Source organism: Triturus cristatus, chromosome 6 (assembly GCF_964204655.1).
Source record: "Triturus cristatus chromosome 6, aTriCri1.1, whole genome shotgun sequence".
Taxonomy (NCBI): domain Eukaryota; kingdom Metazoa; phylum Chordata; class Amphibia; order Caudata; family Salamandridae; genus Triturus; species Triturus cristatus.
The window spans coordinates 955,389,295-955,402,834 of NC_140589.1; the positions used below are offsets into that span (position 1 = coordinate 955,389,295).

Genomic DNA, 13,540 nt, shown 5'->3' on the forward strand with positions numbered 1-13,540 from the left:
ACCTTTCATACGTGTGAGACATACAAAACCATTCACACCGCTAGCCGCGGGCCCATCACATAACAAAACTCACACCAGCACACAGCGCCATTCAAGGGCCCATCACTTTTACACGCCCACAATCCAGACACAGCAACTACACATGCTGATGGATTGCGTGGAGTGGCACTCAGCTAGCAGTGTGTGTAGTGACCAGCAGAAAGTCACTACTCACACACCGCTAGCAGAGCGCCAGTCCACACACACCGCTAGCAGAGCGCCAGTCCACACAAACCGCTAGCAGAGCGCCAGTCCACGCACACCGCCAGCCGAGCGCCAGTCCAGGCACACCGCCAGCCAAGCGCCAGTCCAGTCACACCGCCAGGCAATCGCCAGTCCAGGCACACCGGCAGCCAATCGCCAGTCCAGGCACACCGGCAGCCAATCGCCAATCCACGCACACCGCCAGCCAAGCGCCAGTCCACACACACCGCCAGCCAAGCACCATTCCACGCACACCGCCTGCCAAGCTCCAGTCCACGCACACCACCAGCCAAGCTCCAGTCCACGGACACCTCCAGCCAAGCACCAGTCCGCACACACCACCAGTCCACGCACACCGCCAGCCAAGCACCAGTCCACGCACACCGCCAGCCAAGCACCATTTCACGCACACCGCCTGCCAAGCTCCAGTCCACGCACACCACCAGCCAAGCACCAGTCCGCACACACCACCAGCCAAGCACCAGTCCGCACACACCACCAGTCCACGCACACCCCCAGCCAAGTACCAGTTCACGCACACCGCCAGCCAAGCACCATTCCACGCACACCGCCAGCCAAGCTCCAGTCCACGCACACCACCAGCCACGCACCAGTCCACGCACACCACCAGTCCATGCACACCGCCAGTCCACGCTCACCGCCAGCCAGGCACCATTCCACGCACACCACCAACCAAGTGCCAGTCCACACACACCAACAGCCAAGCGCAAGCCTACACACACCGCCATCACATTTAGGATTTTTTTAGAAAAAAATAAAAACACAAACAAATTGCAAATAGATACAAATCTTCTAACAGAAAATCAGCAACTAAATACATTGCACTAACACCAACCTTGAAACAGAATCAAATTATCCAAAGAATACAGACCAGGCAGTTCACTTTACCACTCATGAATGCTCCCAATAATTCTTTCGCGTGTGGTACGCTCTAAAACAAGCAGGAAGACACAGTGGAGGATGAGAAGGACAGTCGGGGCAGTACATACGACTCCTTCCGCGTACCTCTTCGCCAACAGACTCTACATCTCCTACTGGGAAAATCTTTTGAGGGTGTGGGAGGAATGTGATCAGGAAAGTGGCGATCTTTCAATCTAGCAACATCCTCCACCACTCCGTCTCTAGGAACACTTGCCTGTTCCACTACAACAAGGCTGCCTATTACAGACTCCTGAAACTTAGCAAAAGTCATCTTTGACTCAGGGCAAGAATCCTGGAACACAACAAAAGCATTAAACATTGCCAAGTGGAAAAGATGGATAGCCAACTTCTTGTACCAAATGTAAGCCTTATTAAGAGCAGTGTAAGGTTCCAACCTCTGATCTACTCTGTCAACACCACCCATGTGCCTATTATAGTCTAAAATGCACACAGGTTTGTGCGCTTCAGCGACCTGACCCCAAACAGTCACAGGTGCAGTGCTTTCATCATGGATGGTAGTCAGCATGTAGACATCTCTCCTGTCTGAAAACTTCACAGCAAGAAGCTCCTGGCAACGCAACGCACTGCACTGTCCCCGCACAAGCTTTTGACAAACAAGTTCTTTCGGGAAACCTTTACGGTTAGAGCGGATTGTGCCACAAGCAAAAGTGTCCACTTTGGCCAATTCCCTGAACAACCAGTGTAGAAGTGATCTACATATAAATGGTGGCCTTTGTTGAAAAATCCTCTACCAAGTTCCCAAACAAGTTTCTCAGTCACTCCAAAAGTGGACGGACAACCAGGGAGGTTAATCCTAGATTCCTTACCGGTGTACACCCTGAAATTAGACACATATCCAGTCCTACTGTCACACAGCATATACAGCTTTATTCCATAGCGTGCCCTCTTACTAGGAATGTATTGCCTAAAAACCAAGCGGCCCTTGAACAACACCAAAGACTCATCCACTGCAATTTCTTTCCCAGGGGCATAAATCTCAGAAAATCGATCCACAAAGTGATCAAGGACAGGCCTAATCTTGAAAAGACGGTCACAATCGGGGTGATCTCGTGGCAACGCTAAACCATTATCAACAAAATGCATCATCCGAAGCAGAAGCAAATACCTGTCACAACTCATGACTGCCGGAAAAATAGACGTTGCCATCAAGGGACTGCTAGACCAATATGAAGACATTGATGGCTTCCTTAGCAAGCCCATCAAAAAAGTTAAACCCAAGAACTTCTTCATCTCCAACATTTGTGGGAGTCCACCGGGTAGCTCTAGAGTAGGGCCTAAGTCTGGCACTGTTGTCCCTCAAAAACTGTTCGGCATACAAATTAGTCTGCTCAACAATCTCTGCCAAAAACACATCGTCCATAAACAACTGAAAAAAATTTACCGGCAAAAAGTTTTCAGTATTCACTCTAGACCCTTGAACACCAGTAAACTCTGGCAATGCCGGCTGCACCATGCCAGGGGCAACCCAGAGGTCATCACTTTCAAAGGGAAGCCTTGCAGCCCCAGCCTGCAGCCCAGATGCCTCTTGCCGCACTATCGGCACATCAGTCTCCTCCTCTAACACAGGCACTTCATCCGCACTAAGAGTATCTTCATCATCCGATGACTCCATACGGAGAGACAACTCGCTGCCAGAATCGTCCCCTGCCTCCTCTCCCTCAGATGCAGAGTCAGTCTCTGAACCATGGTCAGAGGAAGACTCAAACAGCAAACCAACAACCTGCTGAGCAGTAATCCTGCGGCTAGCCATTATACTTACTAAGATAGAAGACTGCACAAACAAGTCAACAACAACCAACAATGTGCAAACCAAGTAAGTAAAGAAATGTGTACCTTTATCACAAAGATCAATGTACTCAAAAACTATACAATCCAATTACAAGAGACAGCTGCACTCACCAGAAACCAACTCTGCAGTGACACAGCAAAAATCAACGATATCAAACTAGAAAGAAGAAAAAAAACAAATTACTCACAAGACAACAAAATACACATCGAGCACCAATGCAAAATGTTTTTGACACTCAAAAAACAAACATACTGCTATTATTACACCATTTGCAAAAAAAAATTCATGCAGAGAAATCAAACACATTTACATTGTACAAAAAAGAGTCTCTTACCAAACTACACCAACAGCAGAACCACCAGTAACAACACGGCAAACTGAAAAGAGCAAAAACCTTCACCTAGAACAAAAAAGTAAAAAAAATAAACATTACTATTGCAATTCACAAAAATATAACAATAAACATTATAACATGCTATGTTACTATCCAAATGGTCAATCGGGTTATGTGCCAGGTGGGGCAGAGAACAGCAGGAAAAAAAAAAGGCTACATACATATTATAAAAATTGCCCCCTGGAAGCGACACTTGCCAAAGGGGTCACTTCCATTTTTATTTACACTAATTCCCTGGTGTCTAGTGGGCTTCCCCCCCCCCCCCTGGGGCCAGAACAGACCGAAAGTCGACCGATCTGCCCCCAGGGGGGGCAGAAAAGTCTTCCAGAAAATTATGCCCCCAAGGAAGCGACCCTTGCCCAAGGGGTCGCTTCCCAAATGAACAAAACGACATCCCTGGTGTCTAGTGGGCTTTTCTGCACCCCCTGGGGGCAGAAACGGACCGAAAGTGGACCGATCTGCCCCCAGGGGGGGCAGAAAAGTCCGAGCATAAATGATTCCCCCAGGGAAGCGACCCTTGCCCAAGGGGTCGCTTCCCAAATCAATATAACGACATCCCTGGTGTCTAGTGGGCTTTTCTGCCCCCCCTGGGGGCAGAAACGGACCGAAAGTGGACCGATCTGCCCCCAGGGGGGGTAGAAAAGTCTGTGCAATAATTATCCCCCCTGGGAAGCGACCCTTGCCCAAGGGGTCGCTTCCCAAATGACTAAATGGACATCCCTGGTGTCTAATGGGGCATCCCTGCTCCACGATCGCGACGCTGTGCGCGATCGTGGGACAGGAATGCCCAGCATTGAGACATCAGGGGAGAGGAAATACTCTTTCCTCTCCCCCGATGCCTCAAGGCCTTTGAATTCCGCCCCCCCCCCCCCCGCCACACCGCAGCTAAACACTCACCCTCCCCGTTGGACGCGCTGGAAGAAATGAATTCCAGCGCGTCCAACGCTTCCTGATGACGCCGGCGCACGCTGTGCGCGCTGTCATCAGGAAGCGTGGGGGGGCTCGGGGTGGCAGCGGAAACTCTTCCGCTGCCATCCCCCTCTGTGGGGGCACGATCGATGCCCCAGGGGGGGAGCGCCAGCGCTTCCCCCAGGGGCTGTGCTCATGACGGAGCGGTTCCGTCATGAGCACAGCTCAACCGATGCTCATGACGGAACCACTCCGTCATGAGCATCGAAGGGGTTAAGGGCGTTACTCACATGTTTCCTCCTGTCCCCTTCATAATGCCTCAGTGGGATTTGAATTTAGTCTTGACCTTTCTGATGTGCGCTCCCTTTGAGCCTCTTCACAATTGTCCCATTCGTCTTCTGACTCTTAAGACTGCTTTCCTGGAAGCTATCACCTCGGCTAGACGGGTGAGTGAGCTCCAGGCGTTCTCGTCTAAGCCTCCTTTTCTTTCTGTTCATCCGGACAAGGTTGTCCTCCGGACTCGTCCTTCCTTTCTTCCAAAAGTGTTAACTCCCTTTCACATCTGGCAATCTGTCACCTTGCCCACCTTCTTTCCACCTCCGCATCCTTCGAAAGAGGCAGAGAGGCTCCACCGTCTGGACCCAAAAGGGCGCTGTCCTTTTATTTGGACCGCACCAAACAGTTCCGGGTGGACGACCAGCTTTTTGTTGGATACGTGGGTGCTAAGAAGGGAAGGGCAGTACACAAGCGGACCATCTCACGGTGGGTCGTATTGTGTATAAACGCTTGTTACTCCTTCGCTAAAAAGGACCCTCCTGTAGGGCTGAGAGCCCATTCCACCCGGGCCACAGCGGCTACTACTGCCCTGGGACGGGGAGTCTCTTTTCAGGACATCTGTCGGGCAGCAACGTGGGCCTCGCTGCACACGTTTGCCAAGCATTATTGCCTGGACAGCCAAGTTCGGAGAGATGGCTTCTTTGACCGTTCTGTTCTCCAGGACATTCTGGTGTGATCTTGGTTCGCAGACCCACCACCGGGGTTGGTATTGATGGGGTATCTATACTAAGGTGAGGAATCTAACGTGTTTCTTTCAGATGAACAAGTTAGTTACCTTCGGTAATGATGTATCTGTAAGAAACATTAGTTAGTTAGATTCCTTACCGACCCACCCATCCTCCCCGTTCTGCGAACCGACATCTAGGGTTAAGGCTATCCTTTCTAGGGCCCTAGATTTTTTGGCACCTGTGTCGGTCTCTTGCATGACTCTGCGTTCCTGGTGCGGAAAGCTACGTACAAGAACTGATGTCAGTGCGCGAGGGCGGCGTCTAAGTACTCCGTCGTTCCAGCGCACGACGCCGACGACGGACGCGGAGCCGCAGACGACGCCTAGCGACGCGCATTGGGTATTGCTGACGAAAAATCTTTCCGGATCCAGCCTGACGCCTGGGGATATTCTAAGGTGAGGAATCTAACTAACTAATGTTTCTTACAGATACATCGTTACCGAAGGTAAGTAACTTGTTCTTCTGTCTCGAAAAAGTTCAAACAAGGAACACGCGCTTGTGTTACGAGGTTCACAGTTTTCAATTAATTGTTAAAACAAAAAGCAACGACTATCTTTGCCACGTTCTTCAACGCAATGTGCCTGATGCAGCACTTTCATGTCTAACTCTTAACGTTAAAAAGGTAATTTTTGGGGTAAATGGTCCGGAATCGTACACTATTTTACAGCTGTTGATTTGAGTATTGTGTGTCAACTAAATGGGCAGATTGTATTAATTTTAAATTGAGTAGCGGCATGTTTATGTTGTGAACCAAAGCTGTCGACATGGGCAGCAGCTCGGTCTTTCAAAACTTGAGTAAATTCAACACGCCTGACCATGTAGGGAACGGCAGTTTTTCAGCACAACTACGAACATACTATTGCCATGAATAGAAGAAAGCCTGCATCCAAAACATGTTACAATGAAAAGATGTACATTTTTTTGTACGGTCGGTTTAAAATCTCCTTTGGAGCCCAGATTTATTGTTAGTTTATTGTGTCACTACACTAAAATTCAGATGCATATACAATTGAGGTGCTCACTTGAAATCACTGCCACTATTAACATTGTGTTAATAGTGAACACATTTCCACCATCTTTAGATTACAGCTATGTAGGAGTTGTGCAGCCATGGATTCATTGCCTAACATATTCTGGTCCTTTGCACATGACACTGATGGTAGTTAGTGAAGAGTTATAGGAGTTACCAACGTGTTGGGAACTCGTTGTAATTCTACGTGTAGGTTACTTTTCGGGCTAGAAACATCTTTTTTGTTTTTATTAAAAAGTGCCAATCATAACTATTTCATAATTTCTGCAATATAATAATTATGCCTAATCTGACTCCGAAATTGCCTTGTGAGCTTCTGTATAAAGGACGCCTGAGGTCAAAGCTAACTTCAAGTTATCTTCACTCAGTAAAAAGACTAAGCACTAATGCAAGGTAAAAATACTTAATGGTTAGGGAATGGCATTTTTACTAGAATCTGCTTGATGTGTTATTTATTTCGAAACTGTCGTTGTGATATGGCCTTAGGGTCCCACTTATAACAATAACTTGATTAAAATATAAACAGAAAAGGCCCCAATTTGCCCGTGCTTGGACATTTCAGCCATCTACGCTGCTTAATTCCAGTGGTAGTCACAATGTTACAAACACTTAAAAAGCTCTTTCAACAAAATACAGAAAGATTAGCACCCCAAAAATCGTACTAAAAGTCAACATACACAAAGTACTATGCAATGCAGACAATTAATCAGAAGGCACTGCAAAACGGACCATCTAGTTAAGCATTTATAGGATTTCCCTGGCTAGGAGGTTGGTAGTATGCTTTATGCCACACTTAAGTCTTCCCGCTCAAATGACTGTTAGGCCAATACCGTTTTTTGTCTCCACGTCTCGATAGCATCAAGACACATCAGTAGTGGATTTATTCTTTCTTTGTAAGTATATTTGGTCAATACATACTGATTGCATGGTACGGTATGAGAACAGGTCAAATCAATTATGCAGTATCCAACTTTTGTGTACATTATATACAGGATTAACAGAAGTTTTTTTTTTGTCGGTGTGGAAAGTACAATTGTTTTAAGCATGCTCTTTTTACCATGTCTTTTGAAATACATCAACTCTCCACCATTATGCTGGAGACAGTTATTTTAACACGTTCAAACATGAATTGTAGAAAAAGAACTAAACGTTTAAGCAGTTTTTTTCTGGTATGTCAATCTGCTTGCATATACAGAGATTTCGAATAGTCGTCTAAATCCCAGACAACTCAAACATTAAAGTAACGTGTTAAGGGAATTCAATATTGTTCCAAGGCACTTACTGAATCTCCTTGACCAGGTGAAAACTAGGACAATTTAATAGTGACAATTAAACAGTGCAAGCATTAAAAATGCAATAGGTCTCGCCTTTCATTAAGTTAAAGCCATTTGCTTTGCTATACAATACCATTAGCAAAGCAAATGGCTTTAACTTAATCAAAGGTGAGACCTATTGCATTTTCAATGCTTGTTTCTCATGGTACGTCATGTGAATCCTCATTAAACACAGTGTTAAGCCACCAGTCTTTAAAGTCCACCAGAAAATGGTTGACATCTCTGTTCCATCTCCGACAATAATGTGAATCACATACTCTACAGATTGAGGATGTTTCAGTAGGTATTCCCAGAAATTTAAATGTAGGCTGTTCCCTTAAGGAATGTACAAAGAGATAAAGCACTTGACTAAACCAAAGAATGGCTTAACTGAAAATAGTGAAAACGCTTTTGGGTCCAGTGTACAATCCGCTCTAGTTTTTTGTCTACTGCTCGTATTGTTGTAATTTCCCACCCTACAACAACAGCAACTACTGCAGAACTATAACTTCATTGACTTTGAGGGTGCTCGAAACTAAATGTTTCTGTATTTGAAAGGAATGTCATATCTTGACTTTATCAGAGTGCTTCTACAGACTGTCCTATGTAAGACACAAGGAACGTTTCATTAATAGTTTATTCTCAAACTCATTACACCTACAGTGTGAGATAATACTTTGTATTGTGTGCCTCACTAAACGCGATCCCTTGCTACATAGAGAGATTTAAGTCACTGTTTGTACTCCAAGATGTTGCAGTCTTGTTTCAAAGAATATTCTTGTGCATTGTACTGAAACAATTAGTATCCCCATTGGTTCAAATTGTATTGTTTTAACCCAGAGCTGTAACCTGATCTTACCATTTTAATACTAACAGTACACTGAATTTTCAGTTCTATGGAGGCAAAGGAACTATCATCTATCTGACACAACATGCAAACATTTCAGTTGCTTTGATCTACACTTTAAAAGGCAAAGGGAGGAAGGTGATAGGCTGTTAATTTGAATAGATGTTTTGAAGCACAGTGAATTCATCATTTACATTATCTATCTGAAACATTCCAACATTTCTGTAGACATGAGCAAGATATTTACACCCCTGCATCACTACGTACCGCATGAATGGATTATGACCATCAACTGGAAACCATATCTTTTGACAGCTGCTGTTGACGCACTTAGTGTTGCATTTGTGTATATAAAATGTAACCTTGAAAAATCTGAGAAACTGGTCTGAGAGGAAGAATACTGTCAGCACCTGGTATTGAACCCTGAAAATTTGCAAAGTGCTGTTTGGACTTTTTGTCCATTCAAAAACTAATATGCTAAATTAGGTGTTCTTGCTGTAGTAGTCTGTGGAATGAGAATGAGTGCCCAATAAACTTGTGAATATTTAAAGATCCTAAAGACGATTGGAAAGTTTGTTTTATTAATTGGAAGGGCTTGAGAAAGTTAGTGGTATTTTGTGTGAGTTATTGTGGACCGTGTGGTGGGGTGAATAATGAAGGGGGGGTGGAGGGAGGCAAGGGTTTGGGATATGTTGTGGGTTTGACATAGATCTTTTAGGAGCGCTTGAAGAAGAGAGGGTTATACAAAGAAGAATGGTAGTATAGTGGGTTCAATGATTGGCAGGATGTGAGATGTTTTAGGATTGCGCATATTGTGTAGAGACGGGATAGTAATAGTAAATGCTGTTTTGTATATTCTTGTGAATGTACAGTGCAGAGATTGGTGGTATGAATGAGGTGAAGCTGCAAGGAAGTGGTTGACCTTTATGTCCCAAAGGAGTGCATTTGTGTGCAGTGCCGTTGTTGGGGAGAGTTCCATTTTGACTCTTGGAGCAAGGAATTCCTTCATTGTATACCCCTGGCCAAGATATGGATTTAGTAAAAGATCTGGAGAGTGGAAGGGTACCTTCTGAGCTGTGTAACTGATTGTTCGCTGTTTTTTAAAAAAAAATAATTTTTATTGAATAAACACAGAATTAAAACAGTACATAACTGGAATTTATTTTAGGAATGATAGTCATCAAATATCTATAACATCCTTTGAAGCAAGAATACTACATAATAACTTTAATAAATATTGTGATAAGGAAGAGAAAAAGAACACTTATAAAAGGAGAAGAGTAATAAGGATAAAGATTTACAACATTGGAATAAAGGAATGTATTTCATAGGAGAAAATGTGTTGGTTGTAAAGTTTTGTGATATAAAGAGAGAAAAGGAAAGAAAAAGAGCAGAAAAAAGAAGAGGGGAAAAAAGAGAAGCAGAGATAGAGTAAAAATGGGTGTTATAAGAAGGATGAGTGTGCGGATAGAAATGTAGTAAAAGGTGACCATAGTAAGTCAGATTTAATCTTAAGAAAAATGGAAGAATGAGAAACAGAAGCAATTCTATGTTCATCACAAATCCAATTCCACTAGAGTAAAAAGGAAAGCTTGGAATTCTTTCCAACATGGTAATATAACTTTAAAGGCGATAGCAATAAAAAGGTCAAATAGAATAGTTTTGGAGGGGAGGTGATCAAAGTCAGCAGATATGGTACCTAAAAAAAACATTGTGAATAGCAAAAGGAACTTCACAAGAAAATATCAAGAGACATTTCGACCATATAGCTTTCCAAAAGTCCTATACCTTGGGACAATAATAAAGTAAGTGCATCAACAAGCCTTCCAAAGAGTGGCAGGACCAACATAAGGGAGAGATAGAACGGTCAATTTTATGGATAAAAAGGAGAGTAATTACAACTCTGTTATAAATAAAATATAAGGATTGTGTAATACTGGCAGCTTTAGACGTTTTGAAAATCTTTTGCCATAAGCAGTCCCATTGATAAACAGTAAGTGATTGAGATAAGTCCTGTTCCCAAAGTAATTCAATAGGAAATGTATTCCTTGTACTGATAGGAGTGGATAAAGTTTTATATATAAAAGAGGCACTAGGAGTAGGATCAAGGGGAGTCGGAAATAAGGGTGTAATAGAAGTAAAGAAAGTGGGGATAGGATCGGAATTAAAGTTTTGTAAAAAGATTTGGAGAACAGGGGATAATGTATTATATTGAGGAAGGCAAGAAACAGGAAGGTTACATTTCTCTTGTAATTGGGGTAAAAGGCAGAATTGAATGGTTAACTATCAACTGGTGTACATAAAAAATGCCTTTCTCTTTCCAGTGTTTGTAGTAGAAAGATTTATGGCGAAACTTAATATATTTATTAAACCATATAGAGGAGGAAATAAAAGATTGGTAAGAATCAAACCCATGGAAAAAAGAGTATGTAATAGATGGTGAGAGTATTTTAAGATAGCATCCTTGGAAATTAAAGTACAATTGGTCATAAACAATATTCTGAAAAGAAAAGTCATTTAACATCAAACGTTCAACAGCAACCCATGTAGGCATAGGAGAATCGTGATATTCTTTAGACATGGCTTAAAATTGACAAATTAAAAATGCAGTGCGATATAATTGAAATCGGGAAAACGGTCACCACCCTCTGATTTTGGACGGATTAATTTAGATAGAGCAATACGAGAGCGTTTGTTATTCCACAAAAATGTAGTACAAATAGAAATAACCTGAGAAAAATAATAATTAGGAATTTTAAAAGGTAGCATTGAGATCGTGAAAAGCACCTGGGGAACAATCATCATTTTAATCGTATTAAGTCTGCCCCACCAAGATAAAAACAATGGGGGCCAGGAACACAGTAAATTTGTGAGCTTAAGTTTTAAGGCAGAGAAGTTATGGGCTAGAGTATCAGGAATATTTGAGGAAAACCATGTACCCTAGTATTTAATCTTATGGCGACACCAAGTGAAGTTAGTTGTATCAAACATGTAACGGTAACATGATGAATTTAGAAGTAAAACTTCAGTTTTGGAGAAATTAAGTTTATAACCAGAAATTGATTAAAATAAAGCGATTTCTTGTAGAAAATGAGAAAGGGAAGTGCAGGGATTGGACAAGTAAATAAGGATATCATCTGCATATGCCGAAAGTTTAATTTCATAAGGGTTAAGTTTAAAACCAGTTGTATCAGGATTAAGTCTAATACGTTCAAGAAAAAGTTCTAAACAAAGAAGAAAAAGTAATGGGGAGAGGGGGCAACCCTGACGGGTGCCTCTTTGTAAATGGAAATATGGGGAGAAAAGACCATTGACAGGCATACAAGCACGCGGGGCAGTATATAGTAATTTGAAATATGAAATCAACTTTTGACCAAAACCAAACCATTTGAGAGTATATAGTCTATATTGCTAATTTATACGGTCAAAAGCGTCAAGGGAGAGGGCAGCTAAAGGAGAAGAGTACTTTTTTTCCACGGGCAAGAATATTTGAAAACCTTCTAGCATTGTCAGAGGCAAGTCGGCCTTTAATAAAGCCAGCTTGATCTGGTTTGATAAGTAGTGGAATAATCTTATCTAAGCGAGCAGCTAAAATCTATGCAACAACTTTACAATCCTAGTTAATCAGTGAAATGGGACAAACTTTTTTACAGAAAGAAGGATCTTTGTCCGGTTTGGGGATGACCACAATCAGGGCTTCTAAAAAAGAACCGCATGCTTTGGAGTTGAAGAGAAATTAATTTAAAAAAATCCAATAATTTTGGGGCAAAGATTGTAGAAAAATTTGAGAATAATTCCACTGAAAAATCATCTGGTCCAGGGGCATTTTTTTTTTTTAAAGATTTAAGAGCGTCAAGTATCTTCTGAAGAGAGATCATTTTCAAGAGGTAAAAAAGCATCCGAAAGGGAGGATGGTTTAGGGATACCTTGGAAAAAAGTCTCCATCTGTTTCGGGCGGAGGTGTATCTCTCGGAATATAAAAGTTCATAATAAGATTGAAATGTATCAACAATATCTGTGTCTGAGGAAAGGAGTTTGTTGTTTTTTTCTGAATGTATAGGTCCAATATTTTTACGTTCTGATTTGATTTTTAAATAGTTGGCTAATAATTTACCCGCCTTAATTTGGCCTCCATGAAATTTAGATTTGATCTTGAAGAATGTTACAAGCGTCAACAGTAGCAATTTTATTTAAGGTAGACTTGGCTATAATCAATTCTTGCAAAGTGGAAGAGGATTTAGAGGAAAAGTAATTATATTTCAGGGTTTTAATCTTTTGAAGAGTTTCATTATATGTAGCATTGAGTAGTTTCTTTTTCCTCGCAGAGTAAGCAATGGTAAAAGCTCTGAAAGAGGCTTTAAAAGCATCCCAGTTGTTATGAACTGAGGTGTCCGATGATTTATTGAGTTGAAAAAATTCATTCATAAAAGAGGTTGCTTCTGAAGTGAAGGTTTGGTCTGAGATTAGGTGATTATTAAAACACCAACGGCTGTGTTTGCAAGTGTTGAGAGACATATCAAAAGAAGCAGACATAAGGGCATGGTCCAAGATAAAAATAGAACCAATTTCAGAGGCGTGGATACATGGGAGCAATGATTTGGAGACCAGAATTTAATCAATCCGGGACATAGTATGGTGAACAGGTGAAAAAAAAGTAAATTCACAAATATCTGGATTACATGTTTTCCATACATCATACAGAGGACGGGAGGCGATGGCAGATTGAAATGATTTGTGAGTCTTATCAGGTTTAAATTTGCATTTAGATTTTCTATCAGAGAAAGGATCTAGCCAATTATTAAAGTCGCCGCCAATGATTATATTGGGATTAGAGATAGAGAATGATTTCAATCTAATACTTTGCCAAAATTCCGAGTCAGGTTTGACAGGGCCATATATATTGAAAAAAGTGACTTGTTTTTTTACAAACAATAGCATCAACCAACTCCCAGCGTCCCCTGGAATCACATTCAGTTGATAATATTTGA

At 42.2% G+C, this 13,540-nt stretch overlaps 1 protein-coding gene across 1 annotated transcript in view; it reads left to right on the forward strand.

Moving 5' to 3' along the window:
• Positions 1-13,540, forward strand: part of IGF2R (insulin like growth factor 2 receptor) — a 1,674,612-nt gene that overhangs the window by 1,010,684 nt on the left and 650,388 nt on the right. The gene's annotated exons all lie outside the window — the stretch shown is intronic.